Source organism: Amphiura filiformis, chromosome 13 (assembly GCF_039555335.1).
Source record: "Amphiura filiformis chromosome 13, Afil_fr2py, whole genome shotgun sequence".
NCBI classification, from domain to species: Eukaryota; Metazoa; Echinodermata; class Ophiuroidea; order Amphilepidida; family Amphiuridae; genus Amphiura; species Amphiura filiformis.
In genome coordinates, this window is record NC_092640.1 from 42,315,686 (window position 1) to 42,339,501 (window position 23,816).

General features: G+C 37.3%; 7 non-coding genes across 7 annotated transcripts; 6 read left to right on the forward strand and 1 right to left on the reverse strand.

Moving 5' to 3' along the window:
* Nucleotides 1-258: 258 nt before the first annotated feature.
* Trnal-uag (transfer RNA leucine (anticodon UAG)) lies at nucleotides 259-340 on the forward strand. The gene has a single exon. It is a non-coding gene; the product is annotated as a tRNA-Leu (tRNA).
* Nucleotides 341-3,473: 3,133 nt separating this feature from the next.
* On the forward strand, nucleotides 3,474-3,555 carry Trnal-aag (transfer RNA leucine (anticodon AAG)). The gene has a single exon. It is a non-coding gene; the product is annotated as a tRNA-Leu (tRNA).
* Nucleotides 3,556-4,461: 906 nt separating this feature from the next.
* Nucleotides 4,462-4,543, forward strand: Trnal-aag (transfer RNA leucine (anticodon AAG)). Its single transcript has one exon. It is a non-coding gene; the product is annotated as a tRNA-Leu (tRNA).
* Nucleotides 4,544-6,598: 2,055 nt separating this feature from the next.
* Trnal-uag (transfer RNA leucine (anticodon UAG)) lies at nucleotides 6,599-6,680 on the forward strand. The gene has a single exon. It is a non-coding gene; the product is annotated as a tRNA-Leu (tRNA).
* A 763-nt stretch (nucleotides 6,681-7,443) lies between these two features.
* Nucleotides 7,444-7,525, forward strand: Trnal-aag (transfer RNA leucine (anticodon AAG)). Its single transcript has one exon. It is a non-coding gene; the product is annotated as a tRNA-Leu (tRNA).
* Nucleotides 7,526-8,175: 650 nt separating this feature from the next.
* Trnal-uag (transfer RNA leucine (anticodon UAG)) lies at nucleotides 8,176-8,257 on the forward strand. Its single transcript has one exon. It is a non-coding gene; the product is annotated as a tRNA-Leu (tRNA).
* Nucleotides 8,258-10,980: 2,723 nt separating this feature from the next.
* On the reverse strand, nucleotides 10,981-11,062 carry Trnal-aag (transfer RNA leucine (anticodon AAG)). The gene has a single exon. It is a non-coding gene; the product is annotated as a tRNA-Leu (tRNA).
* Nucleotides 11,063-23,816: the final 12,754 nt, after the last annotated feature.

Consider the following 23,816-nt stretch of genomic DNA (forward strand, 5'->3'; position numbering starts at 1 on the left):
ACACTAACAGCTTTTTTGTGTTATGATGTCGCGCCATATTTGTCTTATAAAATTTGGGTCACGGGAAAAATGTTTGGGAAAACCTGCCCTGAATAATGTAAGCCCTGCGTATGTATATCGCTTGCCAGTAAAAAGTACCCTTTCTGTGTGTTTTTCACGAGCATGATATCTACCTCGAAATACAAGTACACTCCCTGGCAACAACGAAAGATGATATGAAGTGGTGTAATATGTGACTGGATTTGAACTATCACAACTGGTAGCGTGGCCGAGCGGTCTAAGGCGCTGGTTTTAGGCACCAGTCATTTCGATGGCGTGGGTTCGAATCCCACCGCTTCCAATACATTTTTGTTAAGATTAAGTTGCTTCACGAGTGAGACATAAATGTTTTATCTGTTTTAGGTGATTATGGATGTCCTCTCTTTTTAGTCCCCCATACACCCATATGCTTTTTTTTCTAACCTTTCAGTCATTTCGATGGCGTGGGTTCGAATCCCACCGCTGCCATTGCATTTTTGTTAAGGTTAAGGGATGGGGTATGAACGTTTGGACAGCATTTATTGTGGGACATTAGAGCACATCAGACATATCGAATTGCATTCTGAATACGAAGAATGTCCTCCTGATATCAAATAATTTTGATTTTTGAAATTCGCAATGTAATACACATTTTATGGCAAATGATTAAAATTTATATTTTTGATATTTAACAGTACTCGAAGTAAACTTTATAAATCTGATGATTTATACTTAAAGTGTATGTAGGTGGGATGAAAAGCCGACGATCAATTGAAAATTTCGACCTTTTGTATTGAAGATATGGATTTTTTTAAAAACACCCAAAAAAATTAGGTCTTTTGGGAAAAAAAATCCATATCTTCAATATGAAAGGTCAGAATTTTCAATTGATCGTCGGCTTTTCCTCCCAGCTACATACACTTTAAGAATATATCATTAGATTTATAAAATTTACTTCGAGGACTGTTATATATCAAAAATGTGAAAATGTCAAATTTTAATAATTTGTCATAAAATTTGCATTATATCGTGAATGTCAACAAATGAAAATTATTTGATATCAGAAAGACATTCTTCGTATTCAGAATGCAATTCGATATGTCTGATGTGCTCTCATGCCCCACAAAAAATACTGTCGAAACGCTCAAAACGCTCATTCCAGATCCCTTAAGTTGAGTAAGACATAAAAATGTTTGATTGAAACGGTCTATTTCATGATTTTTGGTATTTTCGTGATTATGGATGTCCACTCTTTCCCGATTTATGAAAGAAATGATGTACTTTTTGATGTTTCATGTTCGAGATCCTGTCAAACATATACTCCTTTTCGGAGTTTTGTTTTTGATACCCTAAGCCATTGGTTACCAAACTGTGCGTTTCGACCCATTTGGGGGTCGCGGCCTCTTCCAAAAGGGGCCTCGGAACTTGCTGGAATTAAAAACAAAATACATCGCTGTGCATTAAAATGCAGGGTACCATCGTATTTGTCCTATTACCCTATTTTAACCGATTTAAGCATTAAAATTACAAATTTCGTGCGCTTCACGAGCGTTTGTCCTGGTAAAGTCATTCTGGGAGCCGTTCAACTGGACGACTTGGAAATTGTGCTTCCTTTGGAAATTTTGCCCCGTATTCCGCTGACAGTCTCGGAAAGTAACAGAATTTGTGTTATATTGTGAGTCGCGCCATGTTTTTCTTGTAAAATTGGGGTGACGGAAAAAAAGTTAGGGAAGCCCTGCCTTGAACAATGCTGGCCCTAATATGTACATCGCTTGCCAGTGAAAACTATTTTCTATGTGTGTTAAAGGCCCTTTCAGTGATTTCACAGGAACATTAAAAAAATGGAAATTTGTCAGAGTTGCTTAGAAATAAAGAATAAGTCTACAGAATTTCATTAAACCACTTTTCCCTGAATACATCGACAAATTAGTCAAAAACAGAAGTTTTAGAAAGGTTTTCTACTTCAACTCAGATCGACTCGAGAAAATCGAGATTTTCGTACAGTGCGCCACCAATCGACTGGAAAAACTTCCTAGTCCAGTGTTTCTAACACGGGGAAGTAGAGTCTAAATTGATTTAAAACAGAGTAACAGACGCTTAATTTTTGTAGTAGAAAACAAAATAAGCAATTAAACGTCACCGAGGCAAACTAACGGTCAATTCAAATATGAAAAACAGTTAAAATTGTGTATTTTGTTTAAAATAGTAGCTACTGATGTAATAAGTAGTAGAAACAATACGCAACGCGTGTTGGTATGGTGGAGAGTGAGCTTCTTTCGATCTCGAGTCGGACTTTTTGTACTGTTAGTATCAAAAGTCCAGATTCATGTAAATGCTTTATTTTGTTTAAAATACACGGCTTTCGACCGAACCACTAGCAGGCTATGTTAGCACATCTATGCCAATTACAAAGGTACCAAAATCTGAATTTTGATGATTTTTACGATCGTCCGGATGAGCAAATCACTGAATGGGCCTTTAATCACGAGCATCATACTGCAGTTACTGTCCGTTTTCCTATACACAATACACAGTGCTCTCACCATTGACGCGTGACCTCTACAAACAGTGTATGTTATAGGTATATGGGCATTACCTAGTTAACATCACTGTGTGAAAAATAACCGGCCAATATTTTAACTATTCTCCAAACTTCTAGCAAATATATTTCTCTAACATGACCTAAAATTACAGCTAGGTTAGATGTTCAGAAGGGGTCGCACTTTCGTAGAATATGAGTGAGGGCAAAGCATAGCTAGCTCATAGCTAGCCAACTCCCCGTGTTAATTGAATGGAGATTTGACCGAAAATATTGAGCTATATTGGTAACGGACCGCTCCGTTCTGAAGGATGCCACAAAAAACGGTACAAGCTACATTTAAACTATTCTAAATAGGTTCTAGAAAATATAGTTTTGTAACATGTCCTAAATTTTTAGCTAATTTAGATGTTTGGAGAGGGTCGCACTTTTGTGTTTTAGGAAGGATATGTAAACGACAGATAACACCAAAAATATGAAGAAATTATTTCCAAATCGTGTTAAGTCAACAATCATTATGTTGCTCATTTTGAAGAATGCTGGTTAACAAAAAGCAGGTCATTGTCTCATTTCGTGAACAAAGGTACACATCCTATTGTTTCCTTTCGTTTCCTTTATAATCGGTTACCCAACTGAAGCTATAATACCAGCTTTATTGCGATGTCGCACATGTAAAACAGACACTTGTGCACAACCAGAGAAGATCTGATTTAATCAGTTGAGCTGCTTCAATGAGTGTTATCTTGGTTTAATAGCTTTTAATGGGGTTTAAGTCCTGCAAAGGTCGAGATGAATTCTACTGTAGACATGACTGCATCATGTGATATCTACCTCGAAAGACAAATACTTTCCCAGACAACAACGAAAGATGATGTGAAGTGGCTTAATATATGACTGGATCATTATTACCACAGCTGGTAGCGTGGCCGAGCGGTCTAAGGCGCTGGTTTAAGGCACCAGTCATTTCGATGGCGTGGGTTCGAATCCCACCGCTGCCATTACATTTTTGTTAATCTTCAATCTTCAATCTTCAAAGGTGAATCCTTTTGCAGCTTTAAAAGCTATACTAGGATGGTGCAGAAGTGACGTCAACAGGCAAAGTGCAGAAAAGTGTAGGTGAAGAAAAAGTAACGACCATACCAAACGAAAAACTTAGGGTGCGGGATAAAAACATACTTGCTGTGGTGGTTTACAGGAGTCTTGAGCCAACAGGTACCTTCATCCCCTCACAGCTGGTAGGGCGGCTTCCTTGAAAGTGGCTAAAGATGGTGCTAACACTGTCGCTGATGGTAGTTGGTTCCACAATCTTACGGCTCTAGGATAGTATGCATATTTGTAGCAGTCTATGGTGGCTTCTGGTATGGAATATTTCAATTGATGGTCGTGTCTACCTATGTATGTTGCTGGTAGGATAATGTGCGGCAGTTGTATGTTGACCAGGCCATGTTGGATCTTATAGAACATGGTCAGGTTAATGTTAATGTTAAGGTTAATGAGTAAGACATAAAAACACGTTTTAACTGTTTTATTGAAACGGTATATTTCGCGATTGTTTGGTATATATTTTCGTGATAATGGATGTCCACTCTTTCTGATTACGAAAGAAACATTTTTTGACAATTCCAATCCCTCTTCTTTCAATGAAAATCATTATGTTGTTGCCTCATGTCAACAATATAAAATTGGTTTCCACTGAAATAAAACCACAAGACATTTTGGTACCAAACAACGAAGTGTTTGATTGAAGTGGTAAGTTTTATGTTTAAAATATTCATGAATATGAAAAGTAAACCTCGTCATTTGATTAACTTCAATCCACCTCCTTCATTTTGACCTCCTTCATGTCATTTGCAAAGTTGTAAGGAAGTATTTAAATATTTGACTGGATATGGATTATCATAACTGGTAGCGTGGCCGAGCGGTCTAAGGAGCTGGTTTAAGGCACCAGTCATTTCGATGGCGTGGGTTCGAATCCCACCGCTGCCATTAATTTTTTGTTAAGATTAAATGATATAAACTGTTTTATTGAAACGGATTTTCGTGATTTTCGTGATTATAAAAGAAACAATTTTTTTGGCAATCCTAAGCCCTCGTCTTTCAATGAAAATTGATATGCTGTTGCTTCATTTCCACAATATAAAATTGGTAAGTGGTAAGTTTTATGTATCATTTACATAAGCATGTTTAAAAGAAAAACCTTGTCATTTGATTAATTTCAACCCACCTCCTTCATGTTCTTTGTATCTATAAGCAAAATTGGGCGCCAGATCGTGGTGCGATGTATTCAAACCATTTGTTAACCATTTCTTTTTTAGGGAGCAATAATTATCTATCATGAATATTATTGTCATGTTGATGACATCATAATTACTCGCATTTTGTTAATTTTTAAATTTTGAAACATTTACAAAATCAATCACACATATTTTTCTTTATTTCACCAGAGTGTCCTTGCCAAGATTCTAGCATCAGACCATTTGCTTTCTCAAGATACAGCCTTCATAAGTGTTAGGTCACTTCTGTACAATTCTTATAATTTGTTTCATGCATACATGTACAAATAGCGATGCACGTTTTTGTTGTGTTTTTGATTTTGTCCGATTTTAACGATAAAGCATTATTCCCTATAGGAAAAACAATATGGCAAAACATACAACAGTTTGTAACATTCTCCATGAACTTGACTATCTGTGTTTGGACTGTGATGTAATTAATTTCTGAATCTGACTTGTAAAATATTATTTTTCATCACAATTTCTCATCAAATTCATACATTTCTGGGTCAAACGTCAGGTAAAACACTTTGTGGTTTTGAAATTTGGTTTAGAAATAACGCTAATAAAATCATTTGGGTTGATCAAGAAGTCTCTTTTTATGATTTTCAAGGCAATATGCATAAATGATGAATCTGCATGTACCTAATTTTTCACTTCAGTAAGCTCATCTTTTGACCAACGTTCATTATTGATCACGGGTTGTATTGTATGCGATTGACATCAAAGAACCACATGAGCTTGTGCATTGAATTGAATTACACAATGGTTATTCAGGTTATTGATCGCTAGATGGAAGCGAACATGATACATATTACGTAGGATTCCATGCCTGTGCGGGGATTTGAACCCTAGCGACCAGAACTATGAACACTTTGAAGTGTTAGGACCTTGCATACTGCAGTTACTGTCCGTTTTCCTATACACAATACACAGTGCTCTTTCCCATTGACGCGTGACCTCTACAAATAGCCCCACGTTAAAACTATGGGGATATGACTAGTTAACGTCGCTGTGTGAAAAATAACCGGCCAATATTAAAAGTACTCTTCTAAAGTTCTAGAAAATATAGTTTTTAACATGTCCTAAATTTTAGCTAATTTAGATATTTGGAAATATTCGTACTTTGGTGTTTTAGTTAATGTTATAGGTAATAGTACATTGCCTAGTTAACGTCGCTGTGTGAAAAATAACCGGCCAATATTAAAAGTACTCTTCTAAAATTCTAGACAATATAGTTTTGTAACATGTCCTAAATTTTTAGCTAATTTAGGTGTTTGGAGAGGGTCGTACTTTTGTATTTTAGGAAGGATATGTAAACGACAGATAACACCAAAAATATGAAGAAATTATTTCCAAACCGTGTTAAGTCAACAATCATTATGTTGCTCATTTTCAAGAATGCTGTTTTACAAAAAGCACGCCATTGTCTCATTTCGTGAACAAAAGTACACATACCATTGTTTCCTTTCGTTTCCTTTATAATCGGTTACCCAACTGAAGCTCAATACAAACTTTATTGCGATATCGCACATGAAAACAGTCACATGTGCACAGCCAGAGAAGATCCGATTTAATCAGTTGAGCTGTTTCAATGAGTGTTATCTTGGTTTAATAGCTTTTAATGGGGTTAAGTCCTGCAAAGGTCGAGATGAATTCTACTGTAGACATGACTGCATCATGGCAGGGCCGTGAACTGCAGTATGGAAAACAACGAAAGATGATATAAAGTGGTTTAATATATTATTGGATATGTCTTATCGTAAGTGGTAGGGTGGCCGAGCGGTCTAAGGCGCTGGTTTTAGGCACCAGTCATTTCGATGGCGTGGGTTCGAATCCCGCCGCTGCCATAACTTTTTTTGGGGGTATGTCAATTGCATATTGAAAATGTTCATGAATATGAAAAGAAAATCGCGTCATTTCAACTGTCCCATAGTTTAAGTTTTTTATGCGCGTTTACTATCATAAAACAGAGGAAAACGGTAATTATTTGGATAATATAAACAGACCCTTTATTTCAAACAAACACTTTATTTGATTTAATGTCAAATTTTTGACTTTTTGACACCCTAAAATGATGTACTTTTTGATGTTTCATGTTCGAGATCCTGTCCAACATTATAGCCATTTCTTCGTATTTTTGGGTTGCGACCGATTTGGGGGGTCACGGTCTCTTCCAAAAAAGGTCGCGGGACTTGCTGGAAATTGTCGTATTGGTCATGTAACCCTATTTTGACCTATTTTAGCATTAAAATTACAAATTTCCCGCGCTTCACGAGCGTTTGTCTTGGTAAAGTCATTCTGGGAGCCGGTCAGCTGGACGACTTGGAAATTGTGTTCACTTTAGAAATTTTACCCGGTATTCCGCTGATAAATTTCAGTAAGTAACAGTATAGTATTTGTGTTATTCGAGTCATAATTTTTAATGAAATTTTGGTCAAGGGAAAAAAGGATTTGGGAAGCCCTGCCCTGAAAAATGTAGGCCCTATATACTATGTAATGTATGTACATCGCTTGCCAGTGAAAATTACCCTTTCTATGTTTTTTTACACGAAATACATACTCCCGAACAACATCGAAAGATGACATGACTGGATAAATGTTATCGTAACGGGTAGCGTGGCCGAGCGGTCTAAGGCGCTGGTTTAAGGCACCAGTCATTTCGATGGCGTGGGTTCGAATCCCACCGCTGCCACTACATTTTTGTTAAGGTTAAGTTGCCTCATGAGTAAGACATAAAAATGTTTTAACTGTTTTATTGAAACGGTCTATTTCATGATATTTCAAAAAATGAAAATTATTTGATATCAGAAAGACATTCTTCGTATTCAGAATGCAATTCGATATGTCTGATGTGCTCTCATGTCCCACAAAAAATACTGTCGAAACGCAATAAACGCTCATTCCAGATCCCTTAAGTGCAGGGTACCATCATATTGGTCCTGTAACCCTATTTTGATTTATTTTAGCATTAAAATTGCCAATTTCGCGCGCTTCACGAGCGTTTGTCCTGGTAAAGTCATTCTGGGAGCCGTTCAGCTGGACGACTTGGAAATTGTGCTCCCTTTAGAAATTTTGCCCCGTATTCCGCTGATAGTTTCGGAAAGTAATGTTATACTGTGGGTCGCGCCATTTGGGTCACAGGAAAAACGGTTGCGAAGCCCAGCCGCCCTGAACAATGTTGACCCTTTTTAGTACATCGCATCGCTTGTCAGTGAAAAGTACCCTTCTATGTGTGTTTTTCACGAACATGATATCAACTTCGATTACAAGTACACTCCCAGAAAACAACAAAAGATGATACAAAGTGGTTTAATATATTATTGGTTATGTTTTATCGTAAGTGGTAGCGTGGCCGAGCGGTCTAAGGCGCTGGTTTTAGGCACCAGTCATTTCGATGGCGTGGGTTCGAATCCCACCGCTGCCATTAATTTTTTGTTAAGGTTAAAATGCTTCATGAGTAAGACATAAAAGATATTTGTGACTCCTCGCCACAACTGAGCCCTAAATGTCAATTATAGACGAATCCAATTTCACGCATTCCTACACCTCAATGCCAGCCATAGCTGGGTCCCCGTCGGCTCCATCGCACCTAAAATTTGAAATGATGCGGCCTTGAAGGGTATTTAAACTGCATTCTATCACCCGTGTTACACGTAAACAAAAGAATGATGACAGTTTACAACACAAAACAATCTAACATCGAATTTTAAGCGGCTTTAATCCACCCAATTGGGCAGTCACAAGACCAGTTTGGTGCTGCGGGGACCCAGTATATGGCCGACCAAATCCTGACCATGACTTAGCTCGTTGGATTCGTGTATAATCAACCATGAGCTTGTCAACAGTCAAAGGCAGGGCGGCGACCTACATGTATATAAATTAAACAACAACTTTAGAAATGTACCATATAATAACTTAGACGATCAATGTATTTTTTGAGACTAAACGTTTTTGTAAATTTTGATATATTTTTAATGATTAATAAAGAATAATTGAATAAATCGGAACACACGTGGATATAGCGATGACAACATGATTGCGTAATTCTAATCAAATAGTAATAGGTAATAATTATTCCCAATTCGTATGATTAAGAAAGAGGTCACAATTTTAAGCTAAACAGTGTAGGTCCCTACGCTCTGATTTTCATCCATTTACTCCCTATTCAAGAAAAATACAGCACTAATTTGTAATTTAAAAAAATTATCTTATTTTTGCCAAATGAAACATAGCTAAAATCTAATCTTATATTAAACTGGCAATAAAAGTCAAATTTTACTATTTGGTCAACTGTTGGAAATAAGGGCCAAAAACAAGCGTTTTTAGGGCGGTTTTTGTATGCTGTGACAATCAAGTCCAAAGACTTGTACAAAGTCTAATTTCAAGTTCCAGTTTATAATAAACATCTCAAAAAAAGTAACCGACCCCCTTAAATAATGACCATTATTCAAAAACGGATGATTGTATTACAAATATGTGAAATGCGTTGAAAGCAGAATTTATTTCTGCACATTTTGACACCTCATTTGTAGCAATTGACTAAATATTGACGTCACAGCGTACATTTAAATCAATGTAGCCCAAGATTTGAAAGTTGCAGCAGTAAATTCTATTGATTTTGCATTCAGTGTAATGGAAGGAAATCTGTGTAATGATATCTGAGTGTTTTTGTATTGTAAAAATTTGTATGTAAGTACAACTTTCAAATCTGGACCTCACTACATTAAATTGACCGGTGTTTTATTGTTTTCTGGGCTATCGTATCAAATGAGGTGTCAAAATGCGCAGAAATAAATTCTGCTTCCAACGCATTTTACAGATTTGCATTACAATAGCCCCTTTTTGAATAATGGCCATTATTTAATGGGGGTTAGGTACTTTTTTTGAGATGTTTATTTAAATTATGAGTAAACCCTTACCCTAAAGGCCCTACTTAAGATTTTGAATGCTTAGACTTGTATTGTGAAGTTAGAATTTTGTGACTACAATTGTATAAGAAAACATGAAAAATTACATGTTTTTGCCCATTTTTAAATTTTAAAATTTGACTTTTATTGCCACGGTTAGGACACGGTGGCTATGAGGACACGGTGGCTCAATGGCTACGGCCACCGGGTTACGGCCTTGGACTCATAATCTGAGAGCTTGCTCGACGTGCGTGGAATGTACCACCATGTTGCGCACTTGGGCAAGGCGATATGCCTCGCTTGCCTCACCCCACCCAGGTGCAATGGGAAGCTGTTAGGGGTAGTCACAGTCGTTGTACTGATGAACCCTATACCATTTGTAGGCAACAAACATGGTTCCGACATATTCTAATAACGGCGGAATGATAAAATAATGGAAACCGCTTTGAGGCTGTTTACGGCATAAAGCGCTATATAAATATCTGTATGATTTCTATTACTTAGAAGAAACTAAAGGATTAGGATTTAGCTATATTTTATTTTAGCAAAACTGGACTATATTATCTTAATAAAAAAAAAAAAGACTATGCGTATTTGGTTCAGATCCATATCCAGATTATATCTCGGATTCCAGGATCCGCATCTTTTGCTAATTTGTCCGGATTTTAACCCCCCACACACACACATTATATTATTGTGAACCTCAATCCGCCTGTATTAAAGGAGTACCGTATTTTGTGATCCTATCAGCCTCTTTTTATGACATTTTTCAGTAGATATCCATGAAAAAAGCTTATTCCCAAAATTTCAGTGGATTCCGATTTTGCGTTTGTGAGTCATGCATGATTTAATCATAATATGTGCATTGCACTGCTCTATATAGACAATGTGTTGTAATTTCGTTCTGGTATACCAGAACGAAATTCAAATTTCACGATATTTTTGCGAAACGAATTAATTTGCAAGAAATATTTCGTACATAAACATTATGTAGCCAGAGGTTTCCAGTGGTATAAAAATCTCTTTTTTTTGTTGAGAAAAGTGGGGGGATGAGCCTGTGGATCACGAAATGCCCTTTTAATATGACTATGACGTATGGGCAGTTTATTGTTTGAATTAAAAAATGATACATAAACACGAAAAAAAGAAGACGAAAAAAAAATGAAAGAAAGAAGATGAAGAAGAACAGCAGCTAGGCCAAGAATGAGTAGTAAAACCATGTTTTTTTCTTTAAAATATTTGGCAGCGGTGGGATTCGAACCCACGCCATCGAAATGACTGGTGCCTTAAACCAGCGCCTTAGACCGCTCGGCCACGCTACCGGTTGCTTAATAAAGGCGCGTATGCCTAATTATCACACGGATCTTATTTTCCATTAGGGCTGTGCAATATTTATTAGTCATGGGGAGGGTAAAATGGGGGGGGGTTGCACACATTCATGATGGGTGCCAAAAGTTTTATCAAAACGACAGACCATAATAATTAGTGGTAATAAACAATAGATCATTATAAATTATGTTAAATTAGAACTTTGTTAAAATTTAACCCCGGAATTTAACATACTTTCTCAATAGAGATCATAATTTATTTTATTTTATTTTTATTCACTTGCAGCGCCATTAGGTTGAAGCAAAGAATTTAATTTTCAATTATTTGTTCCTCTTTATTGTAATTGTTTTCGAACTTTCGTTATGTTCTGGGGGAGTTCAAAATGATTCTATAAACGGCTCCTCCTTTATTTTTCAGTGTTTGGCATTTTGTCAAGCTGTCGTTCTTTTATTCTTATCTAGTGGTATTAAATGCTTGAATGGTGGCATCTTGAATAAGTGTTAATTAATGACTTGTTCTTGAGACGCTGAATTTGGCAACAATCCATCTCATCATGCAGACTTTCATTTATAGCAACAATAATAACAATAACAAAGTTTAAGAAGATCTGCCATTGTCTTCGACAGGTTATCGACCTTTTTAGTTAAATTAGGCCTGTTTGGGATTAATGTCACGGTCACATTTTTCTTTATTCCTAAAACAAACTTTGAGCCTGTGACGCATCAATCTGACTCATAAATGTTCCCAAAGTAAAACCTTATAACCATGTCAACAATCTAAACTTTCCATCAAGAATTAGTGTTAGGCCTGATATTGCTTGTTCTTTGACGCCTTTTAGCATTTGGCAACACACCACACTAGGCCTATCCATTTACTTTGACTATGCACTTAATATTTGACATGGATTGAGCTTGAGTCATATATTTATTTTAGGCCCTACCATAAGCCTAGTCAAATTCAAGAGTGTAATAACGCTATCCTTGGTAAAAATAAATGGGGACTAGGAATTTGGTCAGGTCTTTCAAAATAATTTTCATGACAAAGATCCTTTAAGGGGCTGGGCAATAATTATGCGTAGGCCTACCCCGGGGTGGTGAATTCTCAAAATGTTCTGTAAAAATGGCTTGCCCGCACCTTTGGTCGTGTCAAAAAATCTTTATCCCGAATACGATATGCCCACAAGTATTCACACCTCCCCTTTACGCAAGATTTTCGGAAACCTAATAATTAAACCATTGAATTATCTAATCATGTATGCGAAAATATCAATGCCAAAATGTACTTGCTTCCCCCTTCAACCTGTCCGTTCCAAAAAACCTTTACTAACCCCTTATTTGGATAAGATGGTATAATTTGCTTTCTTTATACTTTTCAACGTCAAATATAGTGGACTTTTTTTTGGTAATTTTTTCTTGGATTTTTGTGTGGGTGTGTGTGTGGGGGGGGGCATGGTGCTGCCACATCCCGCAATCACCTCTTCGTATGGGCCTGACACCCCCGCACTTTTGTGGACATTTTATTGTGAAATGTCATTGTACAAGGAATACATAAAAAAATTTCCACATAGCCCCCGAATGAAAAGTATTTAATTATCTTTGTAATCACTCAAAAAGCATTTTGTGTGAATTTTACATCCGAACTAGAGGCTATTAAATTTTTACGAGCCTTTTTATTTTACATGTAAAGCCTATGGGGGTGACGATTAGAAATGGACGGCAATATTGAAAAACCCTCATTTTGGGTCATTTTAGACACTAAAATGCCCATAAAAAAAGACATGATGCAGTCATGTCTACAGTAGAATTCATCTCGACCTTTGCAGGACTTAACCCCATTAAAAGCTATTAAACCAAGATAACACTCATTGAAACAGCTCAACTGATTAAATCGGATCTTCTCTGGTTGTGCACAAGTGACTGTTTTCATGTGCGATATCGCAATAAAGCTGGTATTCATAGCTTCAGTTGGGTAACCGATTATAAAGGAAACGAAAGGAAACAATGTTATGTGTGGCTTTGTTCACGAAATCAGACAATGTCGTGCTTTTTGTAAACCAGCATTCTTGAAAATGAGCAACATAATGATTTTTGACTTAACACGGTTTAGAAATAATTTCTTCATATTTTGGTGTTATCTGTCGTTTACATGTCCTTCCTAAAACACAAAAGTACGACCCTCTCAAACACCTAAATTAGCTAAAAATTTAGGACATGTTACAAAACTTTATTTTCTAGAACCTATTTAGAATAATTTAAATGTAGCTTTTACCGGTTTTTTGTGGCATCCTTCAGAAGTGAGCGGTCCGATACCAATATTTTCGGTCAAATCTCCATTCAAATAACACGGGGAGTTGGCTAGCTATGCCTTGCCCTCACTCATATTTTACAAAAGTGCGACCATTTCTGAACATCTAACCTAGCTGTAATTTTAGGTCATGTTAGAGAAATATATTTGCTAGAAGTTTTGGAGAATAAATAAAATATTGGCTGGTTATTTTTCACACAGTGATGTTAACTAGGCAAGTGTCCATTCTCCCAACATACATCATTTGTAGGGGTCACGCGTCAATGGTGAGAGCACTGTGTATTGTGTATAGGAAAACGGACAGTAACTGCAGTATGAATAGCCTCTAGTCCGGATGTAAAATTCACACACAATGCTACCTGAGTGAGTACAAACATAATTAAATAAATTTCATTCGGGGGCTACAGCAAAAACAAAAAATGTCCTATACCTTCATGGTTATGAAACAAAGGTGCACGGCTGACACTATCCCATAGTCCCGAGTATTATATAGGTATAGTCTATTGTATTTTCTTGACCATTAAATTCTTAAAAATAACAGTATTTAATTGTATGAAAAAATCACATTTAATTACTATTTTGGATTCAACTTGATTCTTTCCAGTAGTATTTGTAATCGATCACCATGGCAACATCGTCCAACCGAAATGCCAAGGGTTGCCTGATGAATGAAGGAGATATTTTAACTGTTATGATTAACATATCCGCTTTCCATTTTCGTATTACATGAACTTGTTCATCGTATAAATTTAATGTTAGACGTATCATGCTTAACTATGTATGTTTGTATAAGGCCATGTAAAAAATGAAACACGTTTCTCGTCCACACTCGCTTACTTTATTAAAGGCCGCTTCAACTTTATTGGTTTTCTTTTATAAATTCTGTTATAACTTATTAGAAAATCTCTAGGAATGCTTTATATAATAGCCTTGCTAATATACAAGAAACAAGTCTGGATGGTTCTGTGATCATTAGAGGGGCCTACCTACCAGAACAATAAAAAAGAGAGCATAATTAATTCTACCAAAAATATGATGTATCCCGGCTCGTCAACCTCTCGTTCTTGATGGAACATTTTGTGGTTTTCATTAATTTTAAGTTCTTGGCGCGTGAGTCCACTATAGGCCTAATGATCTAATTAATCGAACCAATTAGTCCATTCATGCTATCAATCAAATAACGAGAGGAATTAATTGCATAACTGAAAAACACATCTGATGACGTATACACCTGTTATTTCCGCTAATTTCTCACCGCGATGAGTTACGTCTTCTGTGCTAACTAATTACGTATGTTAAGATTTTGCGTTTGCGTTTATTTGAAGAGGGTTGGTGCTTTCAGCTGCTACGGCTATGTGCACCACCCGGGGGGGGGGGCACTTCAATTTGAAATGGATATAGGTGTAGGGCTGGCGCTTTCGCACTAAGGGGCATTCGGTGAGAGCAACATGTAAAAAATATGGGGTCATTGGGTGAGAGCATGATTTTTGGCATTCGGTGAGAGCAAAATGTAAAAAATATGGGGTCATTGGGTGAGAACATGACCTTTTTTTTTAAATGGAATCTTTGGGTGAGAACCAAAACAGCGCCACAAAAACCTCGAAAATCGAATTTCTAGTTCTAAATGGCATCAAATTTCTTTATTTTTTCAAAATAAGTAACAAAATCAGTGATAAATGAAAGTTGCTGTTCAAATTGAACTTGTAAAGGGTCTTTGGGTGACAGATCAAATAGAAAAATAGGGGGTCTTCGGGTGACAGAGCGCGGAGCGAGCATGTGTTCGTAAAAAAATATGGGGTCTTTGGGTGACAGCGATGCTGAAAAAGGGGGTCTTAACAGCCCTACATACGCGTCACCTCCAAAGTTGGAGTGCCCCCCCCGGTGCACCACCAGCTGTACAAGTCTCTCGTGAACAATTGTTTCCATACAATACCATACTTTATATGCTTCACTGCCCTTGGTTATGCTATGATGTACACGTTTCCCAAACGGTTGCTTTTACGTTAATTCCTCTCAGATGCTTGTGCGTTAATTTCCTGTCATTTCCTTACACTTATTTCCAAAACCAAACGGAGTCTTAATTCTCAGAGCCACACCAGGCCGAATCAGCAGAAGAAGTGGCTAGACCGTGACCAACACTATACATGGTATCCGACTACGCCGAAATCTTCGCTTCCACGCCTGTTCCTCATTGCCCAAGTTAGCGTTACCCATCCGACACCACGTGGAGGTTTGGGTTGGGTTGCCCGCGAGCAATCACTATGCCAGCTCTGCGAGCCTTGCCGGACGAAGGATTTGGCTACAAAACAATTCTCTTATAAACGCATATATGCACAGTTTCCACTTCGATACACCTGAATACGCATTATTTGTCCAAGCTAGCAATGTCTTGTCTCTACACAGTCTGTGTTTAGGGCCTATACTACACGGTTAAGTGCATATCATCATAAGAGCTGTGTGAGCTTCTAGCTGGTGACTAAAATACGGCATCTGTAATTGGTTTTTGTCAAAACCCCGAATGTTGCTGTCATCCAATCAGAAAAGTTTTTATATCGAACGGAAAGCTAATACTTTCCGCTGAAAATATATTTTGCATTACGTCAACAGATGACGCAATTCAATGTTTATAGCAAGGCGAATGTGGTAAATCTCTTGAAAACGACCTATTCAAGCACAATTTTTGACCAAGATATAGGTTTTAAAAGTCAAAACCCCGAGTGATCCTAACAATATTTTTCAATTTTTATGTCATTAAATGAAAGAGCACACTTATATTTACCATATTCCAGATTCATTTCAATGAGCAATGGTCAATTCTCCTTTGGAAATCGTGCGAAAAATGTCAATTTCAGACTACTTAAGCCCCAAATGAAGGTGTGCTTTCGTTTGCAATGGGTACGCCATGCGGGCAAAATTGTGAAATTTTACCATATTTGCGTCAAAAACAAGGTATTTTTTGTACTAAGAAGGAAGATGCGCAGTGCAAATGCTTGATTTTTTCCGCCATCCTGATTTTTAGGGGGACGCTCCCGTTGCAAAAATTAAGGGGAGGGGGCGTATCCCCCACTTCCGATGCCTACATTCTAGTTCTAACGTGCCTAATTGTAATTCATCTTTCAGTGTGTTTCTAATTAATTTTAATCACAACCATGAACCGCGGGGAACCGTTATAGCCAGTGGCGGCGCCAGGATTTGTATTTAGGCGGGGCTGGCTAGAAGAGTGGACAGGCAACATGAAATCAAGTTCGCAAATTATGCATTTGTTGCCTCCAAATAGTAGTTTTTGTGCTGATTTGGGAGATGGGGCAACCCATGCCATCGCGTATGCGTTGTCACTCATAGCAACTTGATACCCCTGCTTCACCTTTGTTTCAGACGGACATTTTATTTGTAGACCCCTATAATACGTGAACCAGAATGTTAGGTTTAATGTCTTCTTTCGAAGTCGAAGGGACGTCATCGCGCATTAGTGTTCACAGTGTCACAGATTCTAAATGTTGCCATAATCAACTTTGGTGTTTGATAAAGCCTACAGCCAAAAAGGCACACATTTTTACCATGCCATGGAAAATCAACGCGTTTATAGTTTCGCCTCACTACAACAAGAAGGCCTACTCTCAGTAAGCCAGGAACTTAGCGTAATTAGCCACAGCACATGACTGCATCAGGATGAATGACTCACCAGTGCCCACTTTGCCTGAGCATGCCATGCAGACCCAGAAAAGCTTGAACATTAAAAAAAATTAAAACGTTTAAATTGTTAGTTCACTTTCAAATGAAAGAAAAAAAAAAAATGCATTAACATAAAGTTTTATGTTGCTCCTGTGGTTTTTTGAGTAAGAAAGGGTGATAAGTTACAGTGCAGAATACCACCCGGTGTCCAGGGGTATAAGGGGATGTAGATCTGTTGTAGAAAGTGGTGGGGATGAAATAATAGAGTCGAAGCGCGTTTCACGATAGCCGCAGCGCGAAGCGCAAACACAATGACGATCCAGGAGCCCACTTAAAGGCCCATGGTGGGGTCCAGGGGGCGAAATATCCGAAAGCTGTTGGCATTTACAGAAGCTGAGATCCCGGGGGGGCACTCCAACTTTGGAGGTGACGCGTATGTAGGGCTGTTAAGTCCCCCTTTTTCAGCGTCGCTGTCACCCAAAGACCCCATATTTTTTACGAACACATGCTCTGTCACCCAAAGACCCCCTATTTTTCATTTGATCTGTCACCCAAAGACCCTTACTTGTTCACTTTTAACAGCAACTTTCATTTATCACTGATTTTGTCACTTATTTTGAAAAAACAAAGAAATTTGAAGCCATTTAGAACGAGAAATTTGATTTTCGAGGTTTATGTCGCACTGTTTCGGCTCTCACCCAAAGATTCCGTTTAAAAAAAAGGTCATGTTCTCACCCAATGACCCCATATTTTTTACATTTTGCTCTCACCGAATGCCAAAAATCATGCTGTCACCCAATGACCCCATATTTTTTACATTTTGCTCTCACCGAATGCCCCTGGGTGCGAAAGTGCCAGCCCTACACCTATATCCATTTCAAATCGAAGTGCCCCCCCGGGGCTGAGATACAGAAATGGAGCCACTGAAATTTGATAAGAATCGCAATTAAAAATGCAACAGTTAAAAAAAAAACCATTTTGCAAATATAATTTGTTTATAATCAAGCATTTCAATCCCGGATTTCAATATTAACAATGAAATGAAAAAGGGAATATCATCATCAGGAAATTGTTTGGTTCAAATTGTAGAATATTCGATACAACATGTTTCCGGTATTAAATATTTATTATATTCCTATTCTATTTCCAGTCATTTATAACTTCTTACGAATGTTTGAAAGTGATATTTTACACTTTGAAGGATGGGGAATCATTTAAAAGTAACCAAACTTGTCAAATGTTGCAATACTCCAGATAGAGGGCGCTTTTCAAAATGGCCGCCAAAATGCCTAAAAATTCTAAAAATTGCCACAAATTGTGTGATTTGGATACCATAATGCACACAAATATCATATACATGACACGGCGTATAATGTCATATTTTGATTTTTTTTTGTGTGTGTAAAGATTCCCCGCAATCTCTCAGGGGTCTTTCGGAGCTGCGTGGTCCCAAAACAGGGGTCTTTCTGGGGGAGCATACCCGTATGGTCATTTGCATTAGGTGCCCCGGGGGTTTTACCATGGCCCCCGAAAACCCATGGACTGTAAAATATAATCACCCGAGCATCGTACTGCCAGAGATTCATAGGCCACGGTATAAAGTTGGTTCTCGGATGACATTAGTTTTTGGAGGCCATAGAGAAATGGGTCTATTTTGAAAGGCTAGGGAAACAAGGCAATTGTCAAACCACAAGGCTTGGTCCTTCACAATTGAGCTTGTACATGACTATTTGGCAACTTGACCTGAAATGAATCACGCCTCCTTGACATGTCTGTTATTTTGAAAGAAAGTACGAATATTACCCAATATGACACAACTAATTTTGAATGAGACTTATAGTCTTAGCATGCTTTAGTGACAAATCGACTTAATTGACCTCAGATGATTACTTAGATATGAGATGACATATAGTGTAACACTACTGTGGATATAGGGGAAGGTGCACAGACTCTGCAATGGTTTGTATGTTGTTGAACAACCTCGTTTATATAACCCATTTGACACCCACATAAACAGTCAACATTAATGGGTAGGCTAAATTTTCACGGGAAAATTTTCTGGACACGTAACCAATGCGTATCAATGTAAGTATAGACGAATCCAATTTCACGCATTCGTACACCTTTTTAAATGGCTGCCAAAGTTGGGTCCCCGTCGGCTCCATCTCACCTAAAATGTGAAATGATGCGGCCTTGAAGGGTATTTTAAACTGCATTTACCTGTGTTACACATAGACAAAAGAATAATGACAGTATACAACACAAAAGAATCTAACATCGAATTTTAAGCGGCTTTAATCCACCCAATTGGGCAGTCACTACACCAGTTTGGTGCAAGCGGGGACCAGTCATGGCCGACCAAATCCTGACCATGACTTGGCTCGTTGGATTCGTCTATAACCCATGAACCTCGAGCCTGATCCCTGACCTTCGGTGGTGACCTCGCTATTCTAATCTTAGTCGTTTTGAATTGGAATAGCGTTCTTGACCCCGGGTCTTGACCGCATGTCAAATTTATTGAATATAACGCAATCTTAATTTCTTCACAATATCATCAAAACGTAATGATATCAAAAATATTTACCAACGGAAAAAATATTTATCTATGCGGAAACTCAAACACATTGCTAGACGACCCGCTGTGCTCGGGATGCGATTTTTTTTCGTACATCATATTTGTAACGCATACGTGTAAAATCCATTGATTTTTCAGAAAATCTGATTTTTTTCAGTGAGTTTTGCTTTATTCCGTGTTTGATTATTAAAAACGAAAAAAAAAAATCAATTATTATAAATATGATGTACGAAAACAAATAATTGCGCACGGGATCACAATGCTAATATATATGTCTGCACCCATGGGTGACAAGTATCCAGAAAATTTTCCCGTGAAATTTTACCCATTCATTTTGACTGGTTATAAAGAGACAGTACAGTCTGTCAATATCGGAGGCCATGTTGTGACCTTAATATTGACAACAATGAGAAGCCATTTCTGATGTCAGATTATCTGTTGACATGATTTGACGTCATCCTACGGCGCTCATGATGCACGCTTGCGTTTGAAATTTTAGAGCGGAATATCTCGGTAAAATTGGGCCGAAATAATGCTCATTGAACAATTTTTTGTCAAAAATTCCAGGCACGCCACTGGATTGACCTTTTTATCATGAAATGTAAGGAATAGCTCATATTATTTGGCTGATTTAAATTTAAAATGTATATGAAGAGCGCCCTCAATTTTCACACAAATGTGCAGAATACAAATTTAACGCAAAAAGTAGAAAAAGTTGAATAATTTGATATAGAAATGAGAATCTATGTTAGAATTACCTATAATGTCAAAGTACTTATATTTGTTGTGACGTCATAAAATAGGATGTACAATTTCCACGTGCAGCTTCAATTTGAAAACATGTGCGCGCAGTCTTTGATATATGACCGTGCATGCCTTTGGTTTACATTTCTAAACTCTACCAAAACACTTTGGATCCGATTTGCTTTCATCATTACCATACATTAATAAGTTTGCCGGAAATTCTGACCGAATTGGTCACTACGTCCTCAATTATAACTGACATTAGTTTGTAACGTTAACCTGCGTTCTCCATGCTATCCTTTTGTCTTATCATTAGATCAGGGTATGAGACAAAGATTATATGGATCTCCTTGCAACTACACAGATAGCTATCATTGGTGATATCTCCCCAAATATTGTTGACAAAGTAGCTTCGGACATAACATGCAGTCGACATTCGTCGTAGAAGTGGTGATGTAACAAAATTAACTGTGACTACTCTTTTGGAAAAATGCCACAATCATGCAATTATCATGCAAATGAGTTGATGAGATACTCCCATTCTACCTGGTTGTGTGTACCCAAGTTAGGTACCTCATTAGCAACATGATGACATTCCAGCAAAACCATATAGCCAAATTATGGCAGTGTTTAGCCAGGATCTATGGTTTAGCTAAGTCCATGTCGCAGCCCAGCAAACAGAACGTTTTCGACATCATTCGCAAAAGGTTATAAAAGGTTGTCAGAAAACGTTTAAATGTCGGGTTATATAAAGGGTATATTAAGGGTATAAAACTTTTTCATACCATTAAAAACATTTTATGATAATCTACTGCACAGAAAACATTTTAAAAATACTGCTGCAGTGTGTTTTATATAACCCGACATTTAATGTTATTAAAACGTTTTTACCTATAAACCAAGACCCAAAATATAACTTATTTAAAACGTTTTTAAAACGGTGTTGTGTTTGTTGGGAGGGTTATTATCTTACTCTTCTTTTCAAGGACGAACCTTTCTGACGAAGGAGGAAAGTTGAGTGATTGACATGCGTGAAGAAACGTGTCACATAAGACAGGTATATAGGTAATGATTAATGAGGCATGAGTTTGGAAATGCCTTACATATCTGCCTTTTGTTTACTCATATCCCTGGTTTATATAGCCCTTAAGTTTAGGTCAACTCCATTGGCCTAGCCATATCTACTACCGTGACGTTACTATGATTTTATTCCATTAGGTTAACCGGGGTTGTGCTTGAATTGTTTTGACTTACTATACTAGTCATACTGGTTAGAAATTCATTTCGCCTCAATTTGCTATGATATTATGCTATTATTCACCATGGTCATGGTCGTTAAAAAGTGGAGCCACTAAACAACAAATGTCTGAGTTTTATACTCCCTATTCAATCATGTCAATTCGCCCTTTGCACGGATCCGCCGTCTTGCTACCAAAACGAGGTTCTCCCTGCAAACGCATGCCCAAAATGTGCATTTGTTTCTCGCGAATTTAAAGCAACGCAGCAGAAGGCTTTTACAAAGCGTGCGAGGTGATTAAAGCATGCGTTTGACAGGCCTACGCACACAGCACGCACTCTGCGGGCTCGTTTTTAAATAACTTAAATATGTGGACAAAAAAGTGATAATTTCTCTTTAAATCACACTATTTTGTGGTTATAGAATAGAAATAGAGAGTGTGGCGTTACCCTTTACACCTAAATAATGTATCATCGGCATTAAAAACTTTTAAACAATGGGTTAATTCGACTGATCCACCACAATTCTTTACATTTTTACTGCCTCGGACAGATTGTATTTGGGTGTTAAGGATACTGCATTATCCTTTATTTTTTAATTGTTTTTTTTTTCTGCTCTCTAATCTACTGTTATAGAGTTTTTAACATGTGAGAATAGATTTAAGGGAACGGTTGCAACGTTAGCACAATATTTTTTGCAGGACATGAGAGCACATCAGGCATATCGATTTGCATTCCTGAATACGAGGACTGTCCTTCGGATAACAAACATTTTTGATTTTTGTTTAAATTTCGTGATATAATACAAATTTTTATGGCAAATTATTTAAAATTGATATTCATTTTATTTTTGATATTAAAAGTCCTCGAAGTAAAACTAATGATATGTACTTAAAGTGTATGTAAATGGGAGGAAAAGCCGACCATCATTTGAAAAGTTTGACCTTTCGTAGTGAAGATACACATTTTTTCCCCAAACACATATGATATCAGAAGGACATTCCTCGTATTCAGAATGCAATTCGATAATCTGATGGGCTCGCATGTTCCACAAAAATACCATGCAAAGATTGCTTTGCTATCCGATCCCTTAACACGAGCGCATCAGTAGATTTACAAGGGTAGATGTAACACACGCATAACAATCAATGGATGGAACTCTAACTCTGCTGTCGGACCCGAGCATAATGCAACCTAGTTAGTTCCTTCTCAAAATAAAATGAATCCAATATATAGATAGGTCTGTTAAGGTTTATATACTGCGCCAAAAAGTATCCTTACACTTGGAAAAATAATCACAATTGGATTCAATGTGGTGTCATAATGTGCAGGATTAGATAGTGCATCTATTTCAATAACAAATTTATTCCAATATGGTTCAGTTTAGAAATTGTGATTATTTTTCCAAGTGTAAGGATAGTTTTTTAGCGCAGTTTATTTCAAACTGTCGCGATTTGGTAGTTCACATCATCTTGCGAATGGTAGTGAGCTTTAGCAAAAATTGCATTGATCATATCATATAGAGTGTGTAGAAGAAATCAAATATCACAGATATACTATTGTAGGTGTGGTTATTGAATAACAACATTAAATCAAGCAAGTTTTCAAAATATATGATTTGTAGAATGAACTTTTGCAAAACATCAAAGTGTTATTTTTCAATCATGTATTGATTTAGATAATGAAATTGATTTTATATGGTTGCTTCGACCAACAGTCCTATAGTCTACTCATAAAAGTTCCTGCCCTAGTGTACCTCTGCTTATTATCCTTCATATCAGGCTTTATTCATTGGACTAAACATGCTTCAATGTTGACCTTGGTGACTAAATTTTCAAAATGACCCGTAAACATATGTCACAAGTTAGCCAAAGACACTATAATGTCAACAAGTGAATCTCAAGGGCATATGATCGTGTCTCTTTAAAAGGCCAATATAGCTTCGGCACGTTTCGATGGGTCAATTTTTCAACCACTGTATTAATCATGGTAACATTTATTTTCCTTCCCATAAGTATCCATTTGCAATACCTGCAAAACAATATTTTCACAGCCATGAAAGCTCAGCCCACAGCCATTCCCAATTCCCCTGAATGTTTCTCCTCCCACTTTGTCAATGTTGAAATGTCATCAGTATTTTCATCATCTTCCCAACATTGAATGATGGGGAACATGGAGAAGGGATTCAAGGGAAGGATGAAGATGAAGATGAAGAT